Source organism: Lygodium microphyllum, chromosome 21, assembly GCF_053477565.2.
Source record: "Lygodium microphyllum isolate KBCC chromosome 21, Lygodium_microphyllum_v1.1.10, whole genome shotgun sequence".
Classification (NCBI taxonomy): Eukaryota; Viridiplantae; Streptophyta; class Polypodiopsida; order Schizaeales; family Lygodiaceae; genus Lygodium; species Lygodium microphyllum.
In genome coordinates this window covers 138,170,234-138,195,158 of record NC_141155.1, presented here as the reverse complement: position 1 = coordinate 138,195,158, position 24,925 = coordinate 138,170,234, and positions in this window count along the sequence as shown.

Here is a 24,925-nt window from a genome sequence, read left to right as displayed (position 1 = left end):
GTTATAATGACCACCAACATGCTAAGTGTAGACGTGTGGACCGATCTAACTAGGCAGTCCATCATCAATTTCCGCATGTGTTGAGCTTGTCATCTCAACATCTAAGAGGGCCAGTTAAAGTTGGGTTTTTCATTTCTGTCCATTTTTTTATTGACACTTCGTCTCTTTGTGCCTTAGACTCATCCAATTTCTTGAGTAGCTCTTCCTTTTGTCGTTTCTCCCTTTCTACACTCTGTGTAGGCTTGGGTCCTAACCCTGTCTAGCTCTTCAATGAGCTCATCTCTGATCTCTTCAATAGGTTGAGGTACTCTTACATCTGCTCATTCTACTCTACAACAAGAGGACTTAAAAGTCCTCCTCAAGCATCTCCTATTCTCCTCTTTCCTCACCACGAGGCTCTCTTGCCTCTACTTTTCCTTCAACACAATTTTGGTAAATTTGGGGACCTTTTAAGTCCCATTTTTTATTATTTAGAACATTGGGACTGAAACAAATGTTCCTTTAAGTCACCCAATGCTATCATCTAATACATAATCAGAAACATTATGAAAAATGGAATCTATTAAGCTATTGAACACCAAATTCAGAGCCATGATGTGAGAGTTATAGCAAAGAGAAAGTTTTGACCATGAATCCTAAACTTATGGGAAATTCCCAAATTCATTAATGGCATGTTCTTCTAGCACTTGTTTGGCTTCCAACTCCTTCCTCAAGTTGCTTATCTACCTTTGATGGATGGCTATTTGCCATATTTTTTTGAGGCCGAGAATATTTCTCTTTCAATTTCCAACTCCAACATTGTTGCCTTCCTCTCTCCTTTTACTCTTTCCAACTGGCCTAGTAGTTCTTGGACATACTCGTCATACTATGTCAATCTTGGTATGGCTGAGGGTATGGACATAGTCGAGGCTTCCACCCTAGCTTTCTTTGGATATTTTCTAGATTTGGTTTCTTGGGCTTTGTCCTATCCTATTGTGGTTTCCTTCTTCTTTCTTGGGATTTTAAGCATGATTTTCTTCTACTTTCCTTGGCTCAATTGGACAAAACCCTCTCGGCCTTTCTCACTAAAACGGTCCTTTCACTTGACCCCTCCTGTTAACTATTGTGCTTGGAGTTGAGCTCCCTTCTTTCTTGCACCTCACTCTTCCTTCTTTTTCTATCGCTCTCTTCTTTGTCTCCCACATTTCTCGCTTTTGGAGACATTGATGGACTTTTTGGGACTGAGGAGAGGCGTTGTTCTTGGATAGCAGATCTCTACGGAGTCTCCCCTACTTCTTTCATTCCCATCTCTCCCACCGCTTCTTGGGGATAATGGCCATCAGAACCCCTCCGAACCCTATCATGGATGCTTTCAAATGCATTTTTTGGTCTGTGGTGGCTGATGACTTATCTCTTGCAGGTCTTTGAGTTGATGACAATGCCTTGGCTAATGATTCAATCGTTTTGTAGATGCAGGCATTTAGATTTACTTCATCTAGGGCCCCTACTGCAATACTTTCAAGCATTCGCACTAGGATTTGATCCATGAGGGTATTGTATCGGTGATTAGAGAACAGGGCATGCACCATCTTTGCTTGCAACTGGATGGCAGGGTCAGGGGTATCTGCTAGACCGATCCCATCATTGGTGTGCACCTTTTTCTTCAACATCTTCAGCATGCCATACACATCCCTCTTTGGTCTCTTTCCCTATGTGTTGGCCAAACCTAAATCCTTCTCTATTATTTTAGGGCTAAGCATAACCTCTATCGTTTTGGGCAAGTCATCCTTCTTGATGGTCTCTGTGCCAGTGTTTTTTCTTGTGTCGAAAGTTCTTAGGAACTCTATGTACCTGTCGTGGTCAAACCTTCTCTACATATTTATGGAGATTGCACTATGACGAGACCTAAAATGGGCTGGTACTAGCTATGACCTCATGCACACAATACACAACCCCACCACATGGCCTCACAGGCCAAGAGAGTCTATAAGACACCGATGTACACTAGATAGACTTAATTATGCGTTTGTAGCTAACATATAGTCCAACAGCCCTTTCCCCAAACTCCAACAAATGGAGTATCCCATACATATCAGTAATAAAATATGTGGGAGCTCTCGCTCAACCGCCAAGACCCAAGGATTGCTTATTGTTTCGAGCGTTCCAAGCGAGCTCTAATGGCTACCTCTCACCTAGCTAATGCGCCTCCAAACCCATAAATGCAGTGAGCTTACCTCGATGCCAAAATGAGTTGCCTCCTCCTTCTCACACATCGGTAGCTCCACAATCCTAGATTCTAGCTCAAGCATCCTTGAGCCTCCTCCTTCAAGCTCCATTCACCATAGTCGCACGTGAGTGAGAAAAGAGAAGAGAAGAGAAGAAGAGAAGGGGGAATGGTGAAGAGCTTCACCCTCTTGATCCTCACTCCCACATGCTCACTCCCTCACCCTCTCAATCTCCCTCTCTCTCTATATCACACACACACACATAGACAAGAGAAGACAAGGACAGAGGTCTCTTGTTACCCACAAACCAAAGAATCCCTTTTTACATGATTGGCCTTTGTGGCAATGTCCTTTTTCCTATTTCCCTTTTCTTGCCTCATGCCTTAAGCCTATACCCATCTATTCTTTTACAAATGGCATAAGGGGGAGCCTGGAGCTCTTTTACAAGAGTTTTTAGAGTCTTTTGAGATGCCTTCTATTTAAAATTACACTTTTGCCTCAAGTTAGGTTTTAGGGGCCACATCTGTGCCTTTGCTCTTTTTCTGTTCTTTTTTTGCTTTTTGCTTTATATTTCTGCCATCTTGAACTGAGGTTAACATTTGCCATCTCGAACTGAGGTTAACATTACTCCCCTCCAAGATAGGTTCTAGTCCTATGGCGCTTCGAGGTTTTTGTTGTTGAAGGGTGGGGTTTGGGCTAGTGGCTGGTGGAGGGGAGATAGGGCCACATGTGGACTCGTTTGATTGGGAAACTTTGGTAATGAGTTGGATGGAGAACCCAAGGTGTGTCGAGTGGATGATGGGGGCCTCCAAAGTTGGTGGTTGCAGCATCCTGTTGTACTTGGAAGGAGAAATTACTTGACCTAAGGGGAGCGTCTACCTCATCATGCGGTGCTCTTTGCTCGTGTTGGCGGAACAAGGAGTTGGATCTAACCCTAGGGAAAGCCTGGGTAATGTCCCACACTTGAGGACCTTGTTCATGCAAAGGGAGGTGCGATGTGTGTAGCTTAGGTTGGAAGGTCTAATCATAGGTGAGTGTTATCTCCTTAGGTATGTCCTATTCTTGGGGTGCCTTGAGCATGAAGTGGGGAGGCAAAAAGGGTTAGGGGTTAGGAATGGAACCAGCCGACCGAGGCCACCAGACGTGCCTAACTTAAGGACCCCTAGGTGCAGTGACTGTGAGCTATGTGCCACGAATTGCATTTGGACATGTCACGAGCTCCTTTCATTATTAGTGTTTGCTTTTCTTTTCTTTTTCTTTCTTTTTTATTTTAACCTTGCTAACGTACAGTATTTGGACAATAGCTAATTACTAGTTCTCGTCAACAGAAGGTGATGGTGAGGGGGATTTAATGGAGTGACTCAAAAATTTACAGTTCTACATGAAACCCTTAAGGTTCAACTGGACCTAGAGAGAGATGGTGGAGAGAAATGGGTGGTTACAATGAGTGAATTAGCTGTCACTCATATCCTCAAGAATAGCAAGGCAGAAGGAAGGTAGAAGGCTATCTTGCATCATTAGTTGGGTCATCGCGCAACTATCAATGGCGTTAGGGTCAAAAAAGAGTGGGGAGAGACCACGTTCTGCTGGGGTGGGGTCTTGGCTAAGTAAGAATTTTAATAGCTAAGATAGTTGCATGTGGTAATAAAGGCCGAATCAGGACAGAGGAGGAGAATTCAGCAATAAACCGGGTCATGGTGGCATCTAGGTTGTTGAGATATCGAGCTCCACTCGTGATATGCCAGGGTGACCGTTGTGCATTTATGTCACCGACTTGTCAGTTGCAGATGCGGTTGGTACACCGCCCATGAATAATGGCTAGATGACAACTATCCTTATCTACTCTAGTTCATGGCTCAGTTAGTATGCCACCTTAGTTAGTTGAGTTTGGTTTAAGACCCATATATAGGGTTCTTCTATTTCTTTGTACTTGAGTTCTTTTTGGCTTACACAACTAAGAAGAGGAAAACTATTTTCAACCTCCACCTCTGTATGTATTCCCCCATTGTGCAAGCAAGAAAGCTACAAGTGAGACTCCTTCCTTCTCTCCCACAATCTCGACATAGTATCAAAGCCTTGTTCGTGGTAAGGAGCTCAAGAAAGCAAGCCAAGCTCGCGGTGTTCTGGTAAGAGGAGCAGTGTTGCTTTCATTTTCTCTTTTGGGAGCAGATCTCTGCAAGTAGCACAGCCAGAAATTGCAAGAGTGCATTGTCTCAGGTTGAGACGCCCTTCGCGGTGAAGCAAGAGGGCAGTATATGCTGCGGGAAAGGGCTTTAGCCTTCGGTGACCTTGTTTTTTTTATTTGAGGCCATTTCGGGGCCTGTTTTGGAGGCGGAAGTTTTCTGCACGCACTCAGGAAAAGGCCCAGTTTTATGCTGTGCAGCCATTGTTCTACAGGTTGATGAAAAGTTACTGTAGAAATTGCATCGTATGCCTGTGCGCAGAGACATTGGGAGTTACAGAATCATCCTTGTTGCCTATTGATGCAAAATCGTCACTAGGAAGTGACTATGTGGTCAAATACCACTTTCGCCAGTTTTGCAAATTTGCCCTTGTGAGGGTTAAGCTGTGTTTTTTGCAGTGACATAATTTTTTGCAATGTTCTATAATGGCATCTGATTCTCTTTCACAAATTGTCACTGAAAAGCTTGACAAGAACAACTTCCAAGCATGGAAGTTTAGAATGACGAATTTCCTTATGGGAAAAGGATATTGGGAATTTGTTGCAGGAAATGAAGAACCAGTTCTTCCTGATGTTCCCAATCAACAGCAAATACAGGCATTTAAAGCATGGCATGAGAGAGCCAGGAAAGTTATGTACTGGTTGTCTATTAGCATTTCAAACTCTATGATTGTGCATATTCAAGATGCAAGTACGCCAAAGGAGGCATGGGATACTTTGTCAAAAATGTATAGCACGAATACGCAAGCCAGGAAAATGCAGCTCAAGCAAGAGTTGCATAATGTGCAAAGAGAAAATATGAGCATTAATGACTACCACATGAAGGTGAAGAAGATTGCAGATGCACTTGCTTCCATTGGGTCGCCAGTGGAAGATGATGATTTAGTTTCTGTGACCTTGAATGGTCTAGGAAAGGATTATGCACAGTTCCGAACATCCATTTCCGTCCGTGAAAGATTTTCTGATTTTGAGGAGTTGATTGCTCTTCTAATTTCTGAGGAGCAGAGAAATGGTGGTGCATCTTCTTCAGGAGGAACTTCAAAAGAAGTTGTCTTCTACTCAAATGCTGGAAGAGGTAGAGGCAGAGGTAGAGGAGGCCGATCTGGAGGCCGTGGTAGAAATCAAAATATGCAGCAAACTCAAGAAAACCAGTCCTATGGAGGAGGACGTGGCAACTCTAGAGGCAGGGGGAGCCAAAGAGGTCGTGGTGGATGGCAAAGAGGCCAAAATGCAAACAGCAATGTTGAATGCTACTACTATGGTAAAATGGGTCATATGGCTAAGGACTGCTATAAAAAGCAGAATGACATCATGAATGGTAAATTGCAACAAGGGAATTATGCATCTTCTAGTAGACAGGGTGATGACAGAAATGAGCATTTGTTTATGGTGCAACACATGAACAATTATGTGACAAGTGCAGAAGAAAGCAACGATGTATGGTATGTTGACTCAGGTGCATCAAACCACATGACAGGTCATGCAGAATGGATGGAAGATGCAAGGAAAATGGAAAAACCAGGATTTGTGGAGACTGGTGATGATACTGCACATCCTATTGTGCAGATTGGAAAAATTCCTTTGTCTATGCAAGATGGGAAAAAGAAATACCTATCCGATGTATTTCATGTCCCGAATATCACCAAGAATCTAGTTTCTGTTGGTCAAATGGTTGAACAGGGCTTGCATGTCAGATTTAATCCTCATGGATGCTTTGTTGAGGATATGAAAAATAAAGGTCGCTTGATAGCAAAAGGAAATAAGAAGGGCAGAATGTTTACATTGGATGCAGACATGTCTGAATTGAGTGCAGCAATGTTTGCACATGGGACTGGTGTAGTTGCAGATATTGATATCTGGCATAAACGCATTGGTCATGTTAATGTACAGCGACTTAAATCAATGCAGGCCCAAAATATTGTTGTAGGATTGCCTAAATTCAAGGTTGCAGAAATGCATAAGGTATGTGAAGCCTGCCAATTTGGAAAACAGGCAAGGAAACCATTTCCTAGACATGTCAAGAGAGTAAGAAGCCATTGGAATTAATCCACTCTGATGTGTGGACTACTAAAGCTACATCTCTTGGAGGCTGTCATTATTTTGTCACTTTTATTGATGACTATAGCAAAAAAGTTTGGGTGTATTTTATGAAAAATAAAAGTGAAGTTTTTGGGCATTTCAAAACTCTTAAAGCTGTGGTTGAAAAAGAAACAAGCCTGCAAATAAAATGCCTAAGGTCAAATGGAGGGGGAGAGTACCTTTCAAATGAGTTTGCAAGGTTCTTGCAGGAGCATGGCATAAAGCAGCAATATTCATGCAGTCATACCCCACAGCAAAATGGAATTGCAGAAAGAAAAAATAGGCATATTGGAGAGGTATCTCGTGCCATGCTCAATGAAAAAGACCTGCCAGATTTTTATTGGGCTGAGGCAGTTGCTACAGCAGTCTACATAATGAACAGGACTCCCACTGCAGCAATACATGGGATGACTCCAGAGGAGAGGTATACTAGTAGGAAACTAGATATTTCTCATTTGAAAATTTTTGGTTGCATTGCCTATGTACATGTGCCAGATGAGTTGAGATCCAAGTTGGATCCAAAAGCTGAGAAGTGCATCTTTATTGGTTACTCTCTGCAGCAAAAAGGGTATAGATGCTATAACCCTTCTACTCATAAGTTTACAGTGAGCAGAGATGTTTTTTTTTATTAGATGAGTAGCTGGTATAAACCAGTAAATGTGATTGATGATGTAGATGCACAAAATGGTAATGCTGCACAGAATTCACAGCAGCAGTCACAAAATATTAGTGGACCTGGAGCGTCCTCTAGCAGTGATTCACATTCTTTGCCATGAACAGGCAGATTGAGATCAGGAGAATCTTCTCAAAGCAATGCAGATAGTGGTATGCAGGTATCACGAAAAGTAAAAGGGAAGGTAGATCAGCCCATGTTTGATGTGAATGCAGGTCACTCTTATGTGGATGGTGAATCCAGTGGCTCAGAACAGAGCATTGATGATGAATTGGGAATTCCTTCTATTGTTACACCTGGAGTAAGGAAGACCAGGGATATTTTGAGAGCACCAGGAAGTGAACCTACTTTGCGCAGTTCTACCAGAGTTAGGTATCCTGTGGATAGGCTGAAATATGATGGATTTACAGCCATTCACTATGCATATATGGTCAAAGTGATACACAAACCAGAACCCACTTCTTTTGAGCAAGCCATGGGAAAATAAAAATGGGAGAAAGCCATGGATGAAGAAATGGATGCCTTGGAAGCAAATGCTACATGGGAATTGGTACCTTTGCCTAAAGGTAAGAATGCAATTGGCTATAAGTGGGTTTATAAGGTGAAGCACAATGCAGATGGTTCTGTGAACAGATACAAGGCAAGATTAGTAGTCAAGGGGTATGCACAAACATATGGCATTGACTATGAAGAAACATTCAGTCCGGTTGCAAGGATGGCAATCGTAAGAGCAGTCATTGCTATGGCTGCATCAAAGGGATGGTCTTTGCATCAGATGGATGTAAAGAATGCCTTCTTGCATGGTGATTTGCAAGAAGAGGTCTATATGGAGCAGCCACCAGGTTATGTGCATGTTGTTTATCCTGAGTTTGTTTGTAGGTTGAAGAAAGCATTGTATGGCTTGAAGCAAGCACCTAGAGCATGGTCTGACAAGATAGGACAGTATCTTGTCACTATTGGCTTTCAGATTTCCAAGGAAGATTTCTCACTTTATGTGAGAAAAACAGAGAAAGGTATTATGCTACTTGTCATTTATGTTGATGATTTGATTATGACAGGTGACAGTGATGAAGATATCCTTCATGTGAAAATGCTATTGAAGCAAAAGTTTGAGATGAAGGATTTGGGAGAGCTGCGTTATTTCTTGGGCATTGAGGTGATTAGATCACCAAGTGGGATACAGCTCTTGCAAAGGCAGTATGGATTGGACATGCTATCCAAATATGGGATGACAGGCTATAAGCCTATTTCAGTTCCTTTGGAGCAGAATGTGAAGCTAAGCGCAGATGTAGGTGAGCTTCTGGAAGACCCTACTATGTACAGACGCATAGTAGGAAGCTTGATTTATATGACTATTACCAGGCCAGATTTGAGCTATGCTGTTGGATTGGTAAGTCAGTTTATGCAGGCTCCAAGGAAACCGCATTTGGATGCGGCCAGACGCATACTCAGGTATGTGAAGTCCACATTACAGTATGGACTATTTTATGTGACTGGGGTTCAGATACAGTTGCATGGATACACTGATGCTGATTGGGCTGGTAGCATTTCTGATAGACGATCTACCAGTGGATATGTGTTCTCTTTTGGGAGTGCTGCAATCACTTGGAGCAGCAAGAAACAACCTACAGTTGCCTTGTGGAGCACAGAGGCTGAGTACAGGGGTGCAGCAATGGCTGCATGTGAGGTAGCTTGGTTGCATAAGCTACTTTATGATATGCAACAATCTACAGATGGGCCAGTTGTCATTTACTGTGACAACATGAGTCGTATACACTTGGCAAATAACCCAGTCTATCATGCTAGAACAAAGCACATTGAGGTGCATTATCACTATGTGCGGGAGAGGGTTTTACTAGGTCTTATTAATCTAGTTTATGTCAGCACAGAGGATCAGGTAGCTGACATATTCACGAAGGCATTGGGCACAGAGAAGCTGCGCAAGTTCAGAGACATGCTTGGTGTGCAGGAATTGGGATTGAGCTCAAGGGGGAGTGTTGAGATATCGAGCTCCACTCATGATATGCCAAGGTGACCGTTGTGCATTTATGTCACCAACTTGTCAGTTGCAGATGCGGTTGGTACACCGCCCATGAATAATAGCTAGATGACAACTATCCTTATCTACTCTAGTTCGTGGCTCGGTTAGTATGCCACCTTAGTTAGTTGAGTTTGTTTTGAGACCCATATATAGGGTTCTTCTATTTCTTTGTACTTGAGTTCTTTTTGGCTTACACAACTAAGAAGAGGAAAACTATTTTCAGCCTCCACCTCTGTGTGTATTCCCCCATTGTGCAAGCAAGAAAGCTACAAGTGAGACTCCTTCCTTCTCTCCCACAATCTCGACATAGGTTGTCAGAGGTGAAAGTGAGGGCTTGGGCTAAGGTGGTAGTACGAGGGTTATATATGACGGGGAAGTTGTACCAGCCAAGGGTATTTGCATCAGAGTCTACTCCTATCCTACGAGGATACGCCATGAAGGTAGGATTGTTTCTCTCAAAAGGGAGGGTATTACAAAAAGTCATCCATGAGAACACATTGTCGTCTCGCAGATGCGTCTTCACCATAGTGGCTGGCACTCATATCTAGGCACAGACTGAGGCACTTCAAAAACTATATTTTGCCAGTACTCCATATTCTTGGTGCCCCAGAGGGTGGGATTCTTCTCTCTTTCTTCCAGCCATTGTTGGCTTAGCTGACTTCCGACGCCGATCACCTCGTCCACTATTTTAGGGGAAAGGACTCTACGCAGGGCATTGGGGATGAGAAATCTGAAGTTGAAAGGTTTTTTCTCTTTTTCTTGTCTCTCTCAGACTACGAGCTCCACATGGAAATTGGTTTGGCAGGTCATTTGGGCATGGTAGAAGGGGTACATATGGCTGTGCCATAGGATTAGCCCTTAATCTTTGTCTGGCTTCTTCCACCATTTTCCTTCTCTTCTCCCTTAGGGTGTTTTTTCTTTCCACGGATGTGTCTATTGGCTGCCCCACTGTTCTTCAGAATGGGGTGAAGGGGGTTGTGGGATCAATTCTTCTTTGAACCTGCCCATGTCAAACTGCAGTTTAGCTTCACTTCCTGGGCAATCTTCTTGTTGTACCTCCTCTAAAAACCCTAGAGCATCAATATCCTGGGGGTTTAGGCTGGCCAACAACAGGTACCTACGTTGCTCATCAAGGCTCAGCCCAACTACAATGGGTTGGGGAGGCATTTTTGGCCCTGCTCGTAGGGCTCTGCATGGTATGCTCAGCTTCTTCTTTACCACCTCCAGGGACTCCCCTTCCTCCGTGTGAGTGGCAACCATCAAGGTATTCAGGAAGACTCGTTGTTGAGTATTGAAACCCACTTGGGCTACATCTGCTCTGATTTCTGCAATGACTTTCTCTTTTCCCACAAGAACTAGGTGACGCGCCAAGGTCTTCACTCTTTGTTCATTTTGGCCTACCCACTCTTTGGCTCTCTTTTTCATTTCCTCCATATCTTCTCCTTGTCTTTGTACCAAGGCCATGAGTCTCTACTCCTAGTCTTCCAATTCCTTGCTCATTCTCTCCTGCACCTCTCTTTCAAGACTCAGCTTTTTGGTCATGGTTTCCATTTCTCTGTGGTGTTGTTCCTCTTCTTACTTCCTTCCTTCTTCCCTTGCAGCAAACTCTTTCATGCCTTGTTTGATCCAACTTATTTTTGCTGCCAAATCCTCATGTTGCATGATTAGAATTTTATATTCTCTTTGCATTTTCACTAGCTCTTGATTTTCATCTATGAGCTATTGTTGCTAGCTTTGCTCCTTTTCATCTTTGGCCTTTAGTTCCCTATTCAGATCAAGGATTTCCTTTTGTTGCATCGCCATTTGCCTCGTCTTTTCAAGCTAGAAGGCTGCCACTGACTCCTTTTCTGCTTCCAACTTGGCCACTGCTATCTTTATTTCCTCCCTTGCCTTCTCTAACTGAGAGAGCAATTCAATAACATAGTCATCATAGTTTGTTGACTTAAAGCCCCTAGGCCATTGAGTCAGCTTTGTTGTTCTATGGATCGGGCGAGTTGCTTCTGCCATGTCTTCCTCCTCCTTTCTCCTCAACTCTGCCTCCTTTTCCATAGCTCTTCTTTCTCTCTCTTCCTCTATTTTCCTTGATTCTGCTGCCATCTTTTCAGCTTCTTCCTTCTCCATCTTCTTCCTCTCTGCAACCTCTCTTAGGGATTCCCTTTTGGATCTCTCTAGATCTTCTTTTTCCTTCTTCCTGCCCTCATTTTGTTTCTTCTTTTGAGCTGTCTTTTTAGTGGGCTTCTTTGTTTTTTTCCTTCTAGATTGATCCTCCTTCTTTGTTTCAGTTTCCATCATGTCCCTCGATGGCTCTTTCCCTTGGTGGGTCGGCGACCTATCTGGAGTCTCATCCGCTCCTTCATTTCCTTGTTGGGCTTCTTTAACAACCTCCTAGATGATGGCCGTCGGCACACTTCCATACTCGATAAAGGAGGCTTTCGAGGAAGGTTTCTTCCTCTCTGTATTTTTAGAGGCTGGAGATTCTCCACCTGCCTATCTACTGCCCAGAACTAGTGCTTTGGCTGCTTGGTCTATAGTCTTTGTTGAGATGACAAGCTCAACATGTGCGGACATTGATGATGAATCACCTAGCTAGATGGGTCTGCACGTCTACACTCAGCACGTCGGTGGTCATTATGATACTCACATGGCCATTGACTTATCACTTATTATATTTAGTGTGTTACATCTACCTACAACTAGCAAAGATATAGCGTTAGTCAATTAGTGTAGTCGGTTATGCACTATTTGACTTAGAAGGCCACTTTCCTTTATGTTGTATCTTATTTATATTTTGTGTATATTGTATAGTGTGTGGAAGAAGAAGAAAAAATCAGCAAGAAAACATTTTGGCCTCCATCTCTCTTCTTGTGTTCTTGAGTGAGTGAGCTTCCTCTTGTGTATACACTATGTGTTTGGTGCAGCAACTCAAGCAAGTCTCCCACCATGCAATTCTTGACATGGTATCAGAGGCGCACCACTAAGAGAGGCTGATTTTGAAGGCTGAAGTGAAGGAGAAGAAGCAAGGTTCAAGCAAGCAAGCAACGAGTAAGAAGCTCTCCCATTCTTCCACTCTCTCTCTTGGATGGTGCCTGTGGAGGCACCGGAAGCAGGATAGAGTGAAAATATCATATTGCTTGTGAGATTTGTGTGCGAGCAAAGAATTGTATATTTTGGAAAAAATCCCTCATCCAAGGCCGTTTCAGACCCCATTTTAGAGTTGCAAGGTTGCGGATAGCAGTTTCAGCGTACATTGTGATTTCCGTTGTATTGACCAAAAGTGGGTACACAGGTTACAGATTTTGAATCTGTAATTTTTGAGGTGTTTGCAAGAAGAAAACATAAGCTTTATCTACAAACAAGTTGCAGATTACATGTACTATTGAGCAATCAGTGAAAAAGGTTGCTTGATGTGTTGCTGTGCACGTGTTGTGAAAGATTGCAGAAGACTACCTTACCATGTTGTATCCATGTTTATGATCATGGCAGAGAATAGTGGAAATCCCATTATTGAGAAGCTCGACAAGAAAAACTACCCTCCATTGAAGTTTCATGTGATGAACTTCCTCATTGGAAAGGGCTTTTATGAGTTTGTTTCAGGTGAAGACAAGGAGCTAGAGCTGGGTATCCCTCCGACTGCAAATGAATTATGGAAAGAATGGAATGCGAAAGACAAAAAGGTGATGTATTGGTTATCTGCAGTCATTGATAATACAATGTTGGGACAAATCAAGAATGCAAAAACTTCACATGCATCTTGGAAATTTTTGAGAACATGTTTTCATCAAATACAAAGGCACAAAAGATTCAACTCAAGCAAGAGTTGAATGCCTTGAAGAAAGGGAAAATGACTATCAATGAGTATGTGTTGAAGGTGAGGAGCATTGCAGATGCTTAAGCAGCAATTGATGCAATGCTTGATGATGATGATTTGGTTTCATCCACTTTGAGTGGCCTTAACAATGAGAAGGCATGGAAATCATTTGTCACTTTAGTATATGTACGGAAGCCATTTCCACATTTTGATGAGCTAATCTCTCTCTTGATTACCGAAGAGATTAATATGCATGGTGATTCGTCTGAAAGAAATGGTGAACAGGTCCAAGCATTTTACTCAAGTTTAGAAAGGGGACATGGTAGATCCTCTTCGAGAGGCCATGGTATGGGACATGCTGGCGATAACCAGCAAAACAGGTTCAATCATCAATTTGGTGAAATGCAGGTTTCAAGAGGCCGAGGAAACTTTAGAGGTAGGGGGAGCTCTAGAGGAAGAGGTGGATGGTAGAATAGAGGTTCTGGAAGTTCTGCTATTGTTTGCCATTATTGTGACAAAATAGGTCATATTGCAACCAACTGTTATGCTAAGAAGGATGATATTTGCAGTGGTAAATTGCAACAACAAAACTATACATCGTCTTCATGACAGAATGAAGACAAAAATGAGCGTCTATTTGTTATCCAGGATATGATGAATGCAGTTACAGGAAAGGGGACACATGATGATGTATGGTATGTCAATTCAAGTGCATCTAATCATATGACCAGTCATATTGAATGGTTTGGAGAGATGCAGGACTTACAAAATCTAGTCATATTGAATGGTTTGGAGAGATGTAGAACTTACAAAATCCAGGTTATATGTAGATAGGTGATGATTCATGCCACCCAATTTTGCACATTGGAAAGGTTTCCTTGTCCTTACATGATGGCTAGAGACAAAGAGTCTGACAGATGTATTACATGTGCCATCAATCACAAAGAATCTAGTGTCTATTGGCCAAATGGTAGAGTAGGGGTTGCAGGTCTGATTCAATGCAAAAGGTTATTTTGTAGAAGACTTTAATGATAAGTACAGGTTGGTCGCAAAAGGAAGTAGAGTTGGCTGCATGTTCATTTTAGATGCTGGAATTCCTGCAATGGATGCTACTATGTATGTGAAAGAAAAAAGAGTAGTTGTAGATATTGAAATATGACATAAACGTATTGGACATGAAAATGTGCAAAGGCTAAAATTAATGCAGTCCAGAGGATTGGTTACAAGGTTGCCTTCTTTTAGAGTTGCAGAATTGCATAAAGTTTGTGAAGCATGCCAATTTGGTAAGCAAGCAAGGCAACCCTTCTCGCATGACAGAGAAGTGAGTAGAAAAATATTGGATGTAGTGCATACAGATGTTTGGGGGCCTACACAGAATGGATCTCTTGGTGGCAGCAAATACTTTGTCACATTTATTGATGACTGTTCAAGAAAGCTCTGGGTATACTTCATGAAGGAAAAGAGTGATGTGTTTGAGGACCTCAAATCCTTTTAGGCAGTTGTTGAAATAGAAACATGCTTAAAAGCGAAGTGCTTGAGATCAGATGGAGGGGGAGAGTACCTCTCTAATGAGTTTAGTGGCTTCCTGAGGACTCATGGGATAAAGAAGCAATTTACTTGCAGGTATACCCCACACCAAAAGGGGTTGTAGAAAGAAAAAATAGGCATATTGCAAAATTCGCATGGGCATTAATGGCTGAAAAAATATGCCTAAATATTTTTGGTTTGAGGTTTTCCATACTGCTGTCTATATTATGAACAAAACCCCTACAACTTTAGTTCATGGGATGACTCCTAAAGAATGCTTTACTAGCAAGAAACTTGATGTATCACACTTGAAGGTATTTGGATGTGTTGCATATGTTCATGTGCTAGATGAGCTATGGAAGAAGCTTGATCCAAAGGCAAAAAAATGTATTCTTATTGGATACTCTTTAGAGCAAAAAGGGTATCACTGTTATAACCCTATCACAGGTGAGTTCAGAGTGAGCAGGGATGTTATCTTTGATGAGATGATGGGTAGCTGGTATGCACTAATGGTGATGTATTAGATGATGATAATGATCAGGACAGCTATGTGCAGAAAGAAAAAGAAGAACCATGGAGTCTTAGTGGACCAGAAACATCATCTGGTACTATACCTATAGCGAGCCCTTGGTCTGGGAGACTAAGGAGTAGCCCCACATCTTTAGGTGGATCTATAAGTGTTGTAAGGAAGGACAAAGGAAAGAAAAAAGTACTAGATGGTAATGATGCATGTACCAGTCATTTGGAATTCGATGGAGATTCTACTAGTTCAGAGAGTTTGGATGATGAGCTTGGTATTCCTTCAATTAGGACACCAGATGTACAGAGAGCTCATAGTAATGTAAAGGCTCCATTGAGTGATCCGGTGGTACGCAGATCTACCAGGATCAGATACCCTATTAAAAGATTTAGCTTTGAAGGTTATGCAGCTCACCATTATGGTTATATGGTGAAACTAGTTGAGGATGTTGAACCCACTTGTTTTGAGGATGTTGTTGGTCATGCTCATTGGGATGCAGCAACCAATGGATGAGGAGATGGATGCATTAGAAGCCAATAAGACTTGGGATTTGGTACCCTTACCTAAACGTAAGAAAGCTATTGGCTATAAGTGGGTTTGCAAAGTCAAGCATAATGTAGATGGTTCTGTTAGCATGTATAAGGCTAGGCTAGTTGCAAAAGGTTATGCAGATGGTTCTGTTACTAGGTATAAGGCTAGGCTAGTTGCAAAAGTCAAGCATAATGCAGATGGTTCTGTTAGCAGGTATAAGGCTAGGCTAGTTGCAAAAGGTTATGCTCAAACATATGGCATAGATTATGAAGAGACATTCAGTCCAGTTGCTAGGATAGCAACTGTTAGATGTGTGATTGCCTTGGCAGTAGCCAAAGGTTGGATTTTGCAGCAAATGGATGTTAAGAATGCCTTCTTGCATGGTGAATTGCAAGAAGAAGTGTATATGGAGCAGCCAGTAGGTTATGAGGATTTAGAGCATCTCACATATGTGTGCAAGTTAAAGAAGGTGCTCTATGGGCTGAAGCAAGCACCTAGAGCATGTTCTAACAAGATTGGAGAGTATCTTGTCAATATTGGATTTTGTATTTTTGATGTTGATCACTCACTTTATGTGAGAAAGGGAGATGCAGGTCGTTCATAATAGTCATCTATGTGGATGACCTGATTATTACAAGTGATAGTGACAATGGGCTTGCTGAAGTTAAGGACTTCTTGAAGAAGAAGTTTGAGATGAAAGATTTGGGTGAGCTTATATACTTTCTTGGTATTGAGGTGATCAAATGTGATGATGGTATATGGTTATCCCAAAGGCAGTATGGCTTGGATATGTTATCCAAGTATGGTATGATAGCATTAAGCCTCTTTCAGTACCATTGGAGCAAAATGTGAAGTTGAGTGCTAACGTTGGGGATGAGATAGAAGACCCTACTATGTTTAGGAGGATGGTAGGGAGTTTGATTTACATGACTATGACAAGGCTAGACTTGAGCTATGTTGTTGGCCTTGTCAGTAAGTTTATGCAAATACCTAGAAAGCCTCATTTGGTTGCAGTTAGATGTATATTGAGATATGTGAAGTCCACTTTACATTATGGACTTTTTTATGAGACAAGTAAGGACGTACAGGTCTTTGGATACACAGATGCAGATTGGGCTGGTAGCATGTCAGACAGAAGATCTACTAGTGGATTCATGTTTTCCCTTGGTAGTACAGCAGTTACATGGAGCAGCAAAAAGCAACCTACAATTGCTTTATCGAGTATGGAGGCTGAGTATAGAGGTGCTGCTATGGCAGCATGTGAGGTGGTATGGCTGAAAAAGTTATTAGGTGATTTGGATGTGTAGGGAGATGGTCCAGTTGTCATTCATTGTGACAACATGAGCAACATACAATTAGCTAGGAATCCAATGTTCCATGCTAGGATAAAACACATTGAGGTGCACTACCACTTTGTGAGAGAGAAGGTACTTGCAAGAGAGATTGGCTTGGTATATGTCAGGACATAGGATCAAATGGCTGACATTTTCACAAAGGCATTGGGTGCAGAGAAGCTTCAAAAGTTTTGAAGCTTACTTGGAGTTGCAGATATAGAGTTGAGCTTGAGGGGGAGTGTTGAGATGACAAGCTCAACACATGCAGACATTGATGATGGACCGTCTGGCTAGATGGGTCCACACGTCTACACTTAGCACATTGGTGGTCATTATGATACTCACATGTCCATTGACTTATTACTTATTATATTTAGTTTGTTACACCTACCTACAGCTGGAAAAGATATAATGCTAGTCAATTAGTGTAGTCGGTTATGCACTGTTTGACTTAGAAGGCCATTTTCCTTTATGTTGTATCTTATTTATACTTTGTGTACATTGTACAGTGTGTGGAAGAAGAAGAAAAAATCAAAAAGAAATGTTTTGGCCTCCATCTCTCTTCTTGTGTTCTTGAGTGAGCTTCCTCTTGTGTATACAATGTGTGTTTGGCGCAGTAGCTCAAGCAAGTTCCCCCCATCACGCGATTCTTGATACCATTAGTGCTTTCGAAAGAGTTATTTGCTGAAAAGAAAGGCTTCGTGTTTGTTAAATGAAAACATTTAAGCTCCAACATAAACTTTCCTTTCTGAATTTTCACCCTTTATTTCAACATTTTTGTGACATTTTTCCTCAATTATAAATTAACGTGTTTCTTTCCTTCCTACATTTAAATGTCGACTCAGGTTTTCATAGTGGTGTGTATTTTCTTATGTGTTTATGGGTTTGCTTGATTTTGATTAGTTCCAATTTGACTCACTCACCTTATCTCACTCACCTTATGATTTTGATTGGTTCCGATTTGACTCACTCACCTTATCCTCTCCCCTTTCGGATTTGGGGAGAATCCTTCCTAGGATTAAAGGCTAGCAAGCCCAGGGCATTTAGTGTACGGGTCGAGTGTTTACTTTCACATGAGCCAAGCACGAACTTCTATCACAAAGGGCTCTTGCAATAGGTCCAAGTCCAAGCCGACATAGCTCAGAGCCAGCAAAATGAATGTGACATTTAAGTGTCTGAGGCAAGCAATGACATCATTCCTGTGTCTTCGGCTAGATCTAAGGCCTGCAAGTGGTTGAGGTTTTGACAGAACTAGAGAGTTTGGCAACAAATAGTTTCAAGCTTGGTTGTTCTTGAGATTATGGCTGGGTCCCTTGCCCAACAGGCTAGGATAAGTGGACTATGAATGGGGCACTACTACTTGCAAATGCGGGATCCTAAGTCTTGGTTGAGTTGCATGGTACTGGTTTGGTAGTAGCAGGCTGAAACTTGGGCTAGTAGACTTGATCAATCTTCATGGGTATAATCAGTTGTGAGTCAATGGGCTTGGTGTTTCGAGGCTTCTACAACGTTAGGCCTTAACACGTTGTATGGTTGGGTATGGTTACGTGTGAGGGTGGCATTTGATTAGTGCTCTTAGTTGTTTTATACTTAGGGATCCATATCCAGGCACTACCCTCATAATAACCTTGTGCCTATAATAGGGTCTTAGGAACCCATCGCGGCTTGACCACGCATCGTTGTCTGTAGCTTTGTTTTGGCCTCCTAGGTTTTGAGGTTGCGTTGTTAGCCTTGAGAAGGTGTGGCCAATTTTTGGTGGCGGGCTCTGACGTTTAGGTACCCACCTTAACTGGGATTGATGGGAATCAACCTTGGCTTCAACAGGTTGTTGTTGCTGGCATAGAGGCTTGGGAGGGTGTAACAAATCACAACCCTCCTCCTTGGACTTGGCTGAATGCGAGTCTACCAGTGGTGTTGCAGGTCTGGTGGGAGTCACGCAGCCCTTGCTGAAAGCTGCCACTATGTGGACATTGCCAATGGCTAAGTGGATACGTTGCGACTCATAATCGACATTGCAGTGAGCTTTATTTTTAAAGGTTTGATCCAGTAGCGATTAGGTGCCTTCATTTTCACTATTCGGCAATACATAAAATGTCATTGGTATGCTCTTAGACCCGATAGAAACTGCGGCCCTGCATTTCCCTAGGAATGCGTATGATCGACCCCTATATGGGCTTATTTTGGCAGTAGTGGGATGTAGTTGTGGTTTGCCAAAATGGGTCCAATGATCGTGGGTTAAGACATTGAAGTGTGCTCCCTCATCGATCAAGGCATTGACAGTGCATGTTTGCTTGGCGGTGACCGTGATGCACAAGTAGGCAGGTTCTATGGTTTCCTCATCTTCATCATCAATCTCTGTGATTGTGGCTACCCATCGGAAATTCTAACATTGGTGATTCATGCAAAGGATGAGTGGGAGGATAATACTTCTTGATGAGACTACCTTTGAATAATCCTAAGCCCTCACCTTCCAAATTCTCACTTCATTTTCTGTTTATGCCCCTTAACGGAGTACATGAGCACTAAGTCGTCTTGTTCAAAGTCACACTGCTTGACATGCTTGTCAAACCAGCTTTTGTGTCATGCTTTCTTGCATATGAGTGCATGGGTAGCTAGAAGGCGAGTTTCCAAGAGGTGTTCGAGTTCAACTAGACATTTCGTCCATGCTTTCTTCCCTTTCCATCATTCATGAAGTGCGATCCCTAGGCTAGGAAAGAAGAACTCTATAGGTAGAATTGCTTCAATTCCATAGGTCAACCTAAAAGGTGTCTAGCCTACTACCGTTTTGTGGGCTGTGCAGTAAGCCCACAAGGCTACCATCAACTTGTTATCCCAGTCACTGTGTGAAGCAGAGACTACCTTGGTCAAGACATTTATGTGGATTTTGCCTGATCATTTTCCTAAGAGTAGTATGGCAAGGATTTTCAATGGATAATTAGAAAGGTGGATAGAAAATGCGTGATCACTTTATTAATGAAGTGTGTGCCGTGGTCGCTAACTAGTTTGATGGGGCAGCCGTGAGATCACCTACTCCCATAGGAACTTGGCAGTCATTCTCGCATCATTCTTTCTCGTGGCCCTTACTTCTGCCCATTTCATTAGATAGTTTAGTGATGGCTAAAATGATATACTTGGCTTGAGAGTATTGCACCATAAGACTAATAAGTCCTACAAAGTCAATTCCCCACTTCTCAAAGGGTTGTCGTGCAATTATCGAGGTTAGCTCCATTTGATCCTTGCAAATCAAGACCTTTTTCCATTGACACTCATCACAGTGCTTAACGAATCTTGTCACATCGCGAAAAGTGTGGGCCACCACAGTTGAGACTATAGCACCTCGCGGGTTGTTGTTTCTCTACTAAAGTGTCCTCCAACAATTGCGTTGTATTCTTCTAAGAGCACTTTGTACATCTCGTACTCGCATATGCATCTGCGCAACAATCCGTCTTGCCCTAGCCTATATAGGTGACCTGCTATCAACTGATAGGGTTGGATCTTGAGGATAAGCCATCTAAGTTGAGCTTTCTCTATTGGTCGTTTAGTTAGTCCATGCTCAAGCACTTGGACTATGTCGTCTGCCCAATATAGCATCAAGTCGGCTCACAAAATAAATCTCTCTCACTAGTAGATAGGCTTAACAAGTGCGTGACTAGCAAATCATCTACGATGCCTTGTCCAGTGGCCTCTCCTGTGGGGATGCATGACATGTGGTCGGCCATGTAGTGCTATTTCCCTTTTCATATAACCATGAAGAAGTCGAATTATAAAAGCAGAAGGAGCCATCGAGCTATGTGGCCTGTAGCACAAGGTTTGTTTACTAAATATAGCAAGGCTTGATGATCCACAAAGAAGGTGAAAGGAGTGGCTAACAAATAATGCCAAAATTTCTTCACGACAAATACCATGGCAAGACCTTCTCTTTCTATCATTTAGTAGTTCATCTCGGTCTCAGTGAGTTTTCTGCTAGCAAAGCTCACTAGGTAGTCAAGATTTTGTTCGCTAGGTTGGCACAACAATGCCCCCACAGCAAATTTTAAAGTATCAATATGCACGTGGAAGGTAATGGTCCAATCTGGGGCTCGTAGAATCGATGCTGTGGTCATAGTTTTTCTCATTAATAAAGTGTGTGCCCTAGTCGCTAACTAGTTCAATGGGGTAGCCGAATCGTGAGATCACCTACTCCCATAGGAACTTTGCAATCATTCTTGCATCATTCTTTCTCTTAGCCCTTGCTTCTGCCCATTTCGTTACATAGTCAGTGGCTAAAATGATATACTTGGCTTGAGAGTACTGTGCCACAGGACTAATAGGTCCTACAAAGTTAATTCCCCACTTCTCAAAGGGTTGTGCAATTATCAGGGTAAGCTCCATTTGATCCTTGCGAATCGAGACCTTTGTCTGTTAACACTCGTCACACTGCTTAACGAACCATGCCACATCGGGAAAAGTGTGGGCCACCACACTGAGACTGTAGCACCTTACGGGCTATTATTTCTCCGCTAAAGTGTCCTCCAGCAATTCCGTTGTATTCTTCTGAGAGCACTTTGTGCATCTCGTAATCGCATATGCATCTGTGCAACAATCCGTCTTGCCCTAGCCTATAGAGGTGACCTACTATCACTGATAGGGTTGGATCTTGAGGATGAGCCATTTAAGTTGGGCTTTCTCTATTGGTCATTCAGGTAGTCCATGCTCAAGCACTTGGACTATGTCGTGTGCCCAATATGGTGTCAAGTCGGCTCGAAATAAATCTCTCTCACTAGTAGACAAGCTAAACAAGTGCGTGTCTGGGAAATCATCTACAATGCCTTGTCCAATGGCCTCTCTCGTGGGGATGCGTGACATGTGGTCAGCCATGTAGTGATGTTTCCCTTTTCGTACAACCACGGAGAAGTCAAATTCTAAAAGCAAGAGCCATCGAGCTATGCGGCCTATAGCACAAGGTTTGTTTACTAAATATAGCAAGGCTTGATGATCCGCAAAGAAGGTGAAAGGAGTGACTAACAAATGATGGGACCTAAAATGGGCCGGCACTGGCTAAGGCACTAGCCGGACCTCATGCCCTCAACAGACAACCCCACCTCACGGTCTCGCGGACCAGGAGCATCTCTAGAGGGATGCACTATCCTAAAAACTAATCACTTCGTGTTTATAGTCTATAATCCAACGAATGTTCCCCTTCCCCATCTCCTCACTACCATCTTCAACCCACCTTCGATTTGGAAGCAATCCGGTACCATGCCGGATGAGCATTCATCAACTAGGCTTCATTCTTCTTCACATGCAAGAACTGCCCTTGCAGGAGAGAGAGGGAGGAGAGATAAAAATTGAAATCTGATCTCCACAACTGGGCAGCCATTTGAGGAGCGGACTGGAGTGATGGAGGGCGAATATCAAGAGTAGAATAGGCCCAATATCAATTGGGGGGTTGCTTTCAGTCCCCATATCTCATTTCTTCCCCAAAAATGATGGCGCCTTCCCTGCTTCACACCAGAAAAAATGGTTCTCCCCCTCAAATTCTTTTTTTTTTAAGGGAGCCCCCAAAGGTCATGCCTTTTGGCTCTTGGCAAGTCCCATTTACACTTAGTCTTTGAACTTGGCCTCCCAAGCATCCTATCTCCCGCGTCCGATGTCCGTTTCGAAGTCTAAAAAATCTTGGGCATCCATCTTGAAGTCCTCCACTATCGGGCATCTCCCAGGGTCTCATCTGACACACCAAATAATGATGAAAATTCATCAACTATTGTCAAGTGGGTCTTTTAAGCCTTTTCTGGGCATTGCCGCTTAAAATCGTACTGATTGCCACCGCCGCCTTCGATGAAGTCTATTTTTTCCCTGAAATTCATAATTTTTGGCTATTTTTAAGCACTTCTCAACATCAAAAATCATCTGTCATTGGAGACCACGGGATAGGGCGACTCAGCCTGTCGAATCCCACGAACAAATCTGCACATAAACACACCCACAAAGAGCATCAAGCTGATACAAAATAGATACACAACAAAACACAACACAGCTCTTGCCCTACCCCCTGATCAAAACCAAGGCATGAAATCCAAGACAAGTGGATCTAGCATGATCTGACAGAAAGTTGAAAGCTAGTCACTAGCCAAGTGCTCCAACACAACCAAGCTAAAAAGATCTATCAAAGAGGTCAGCCTCAATGGTGGTCTGAACTACCTACCTAACTAAGGACAACTCAACTAGGAGCTCCTACTAGGTGAGGACTCCTATAGCCTGATCAGCAAATATTTTCATTAGCACATTGGGTCTTTAGCTTCTTATGTTCCATACTCGGGCGTGTAAAAAGGAGGGAGCTGAGTGTAGTGACCCAAGGAGATCAAGGCATCAGCCTTAGGGCATGTCTCGGTACCCAAGAACCTACCAAGCCCGCACAAGGCGACACTTAATCCTTTTCTAACGCTCACTTTTATTTTCACTCCAACCTTCTTTTATTCTTTGTTTTTCTGCTAGAAGCCATCCCTAACAAGACAAGGCATCGGCCCCGGGTCTAACTCGTCCCAGGAACCTACTAAGCCTTCACAAGCGATAAACAACAGCTCAAGGATTTTTCTTTCTTTCCATTTCTATTTTTTATAGGGGTTAGAACCCCTTTTTACACACCTCTAATATTCAAATATTGTCTTTTCGATATTTAGGGATTTGTCTCTTTCCATCATTATTTGAGTAGCTTCTCTAACTGTCTCACAACTAATAGGAACTCCTAGAATGGTCACCTAGCAGGTCAGCAGAATAGGGTCACTAGAATTCCCATCTAAAACAGGTCTTACAATGCGTGACAATGCATTTGCAGGAGGCAATGACTACGCAGGCCTTCCCCAGACATACAGAGCCTAAACCTGGGACTTCATGCCTCGATTGTCGGTCCCCAAAAAACAAAAGAAAGTAACCCTTACACGTACATATATCGTTAATTGCTTAAGGGAAAAGACTCAGAAAGGGACGAAACCACCTGGAATGGCCACAAGAAGCTCCTTTGCAGCAAAGGCTCCCTCCAGCAAATTCGTCAACCTGTATAATACAATCACTACAACAAAAAACCATTAACTATACCTGCACCAAACAGACAAATGGCCCTCTTGGCCTAAAGAAATAGCACGGTTCACTACAAACTAGCTAGCCCTCTTGGCCTAAAGAAATAGCTCATTAAAACCTGAAAAAAACTGGCCCTCTTGGCCTAAAGAAATCAAGCAAACCTGCTCATATAGATCCCTCCTTGGAAGAAGACAGATATACAAACACAGGCTCCACTCCAAGGGAAAAGACAGGGCGCTCAGCCCTAAACTAAATGCATCAAGTTATGACCCATTCCTCCTACATATACAACAAGAGATGTATGCACAACATGTCGTCGAATCAACCTATGGGTCCAAGATAAGAGTGGTAGATGGGTCTCGGCTACTCTTCTCATCACCCATATCAACCATCGTTTGCCATATAATGCATGGTCCAATAACATTCCCCACAAGTGACCAAGTCCCGTCTCATTATCAATAACAACATCCAGACTAGGACCACTGTTGAAAAAGAGGTCCTCGTCATAAGAAAAATTGGCTAATGAATCTGTACACTCATTCCAAGGACATGGAATGAGCTGAAGAGATATGCTCTCAAATTCATCAAGTAGGGTTATAGCATTTCAATGATACATATGAAGGATAGGATTCCGGACTGTATATGTCCCATTAAGTTGATTTAAGAGCAGCTAGGAATCCCCTTTTACTAACAACCACCTAATGCGACCTTTCTTAGCAATATTCAATCCCATAATCAGGGCTTTATACTCCCCCATGTTGTTAGTGAATCCCACCCGGAGATAAGCAGCTAATTTCATTGTAACTCTATGTCAGGGATCTCGGATAACTACTCCAACACTCCCTTTTTGATTAGGCCCCCTGGACGCTCCATCAAAGTATAACATGTACGTCCACAATGGGTTTACACGGTCAACCATCAGGAACTCCCCTACTCATAATTATGATAATCAAAATTCAACATATTTAGA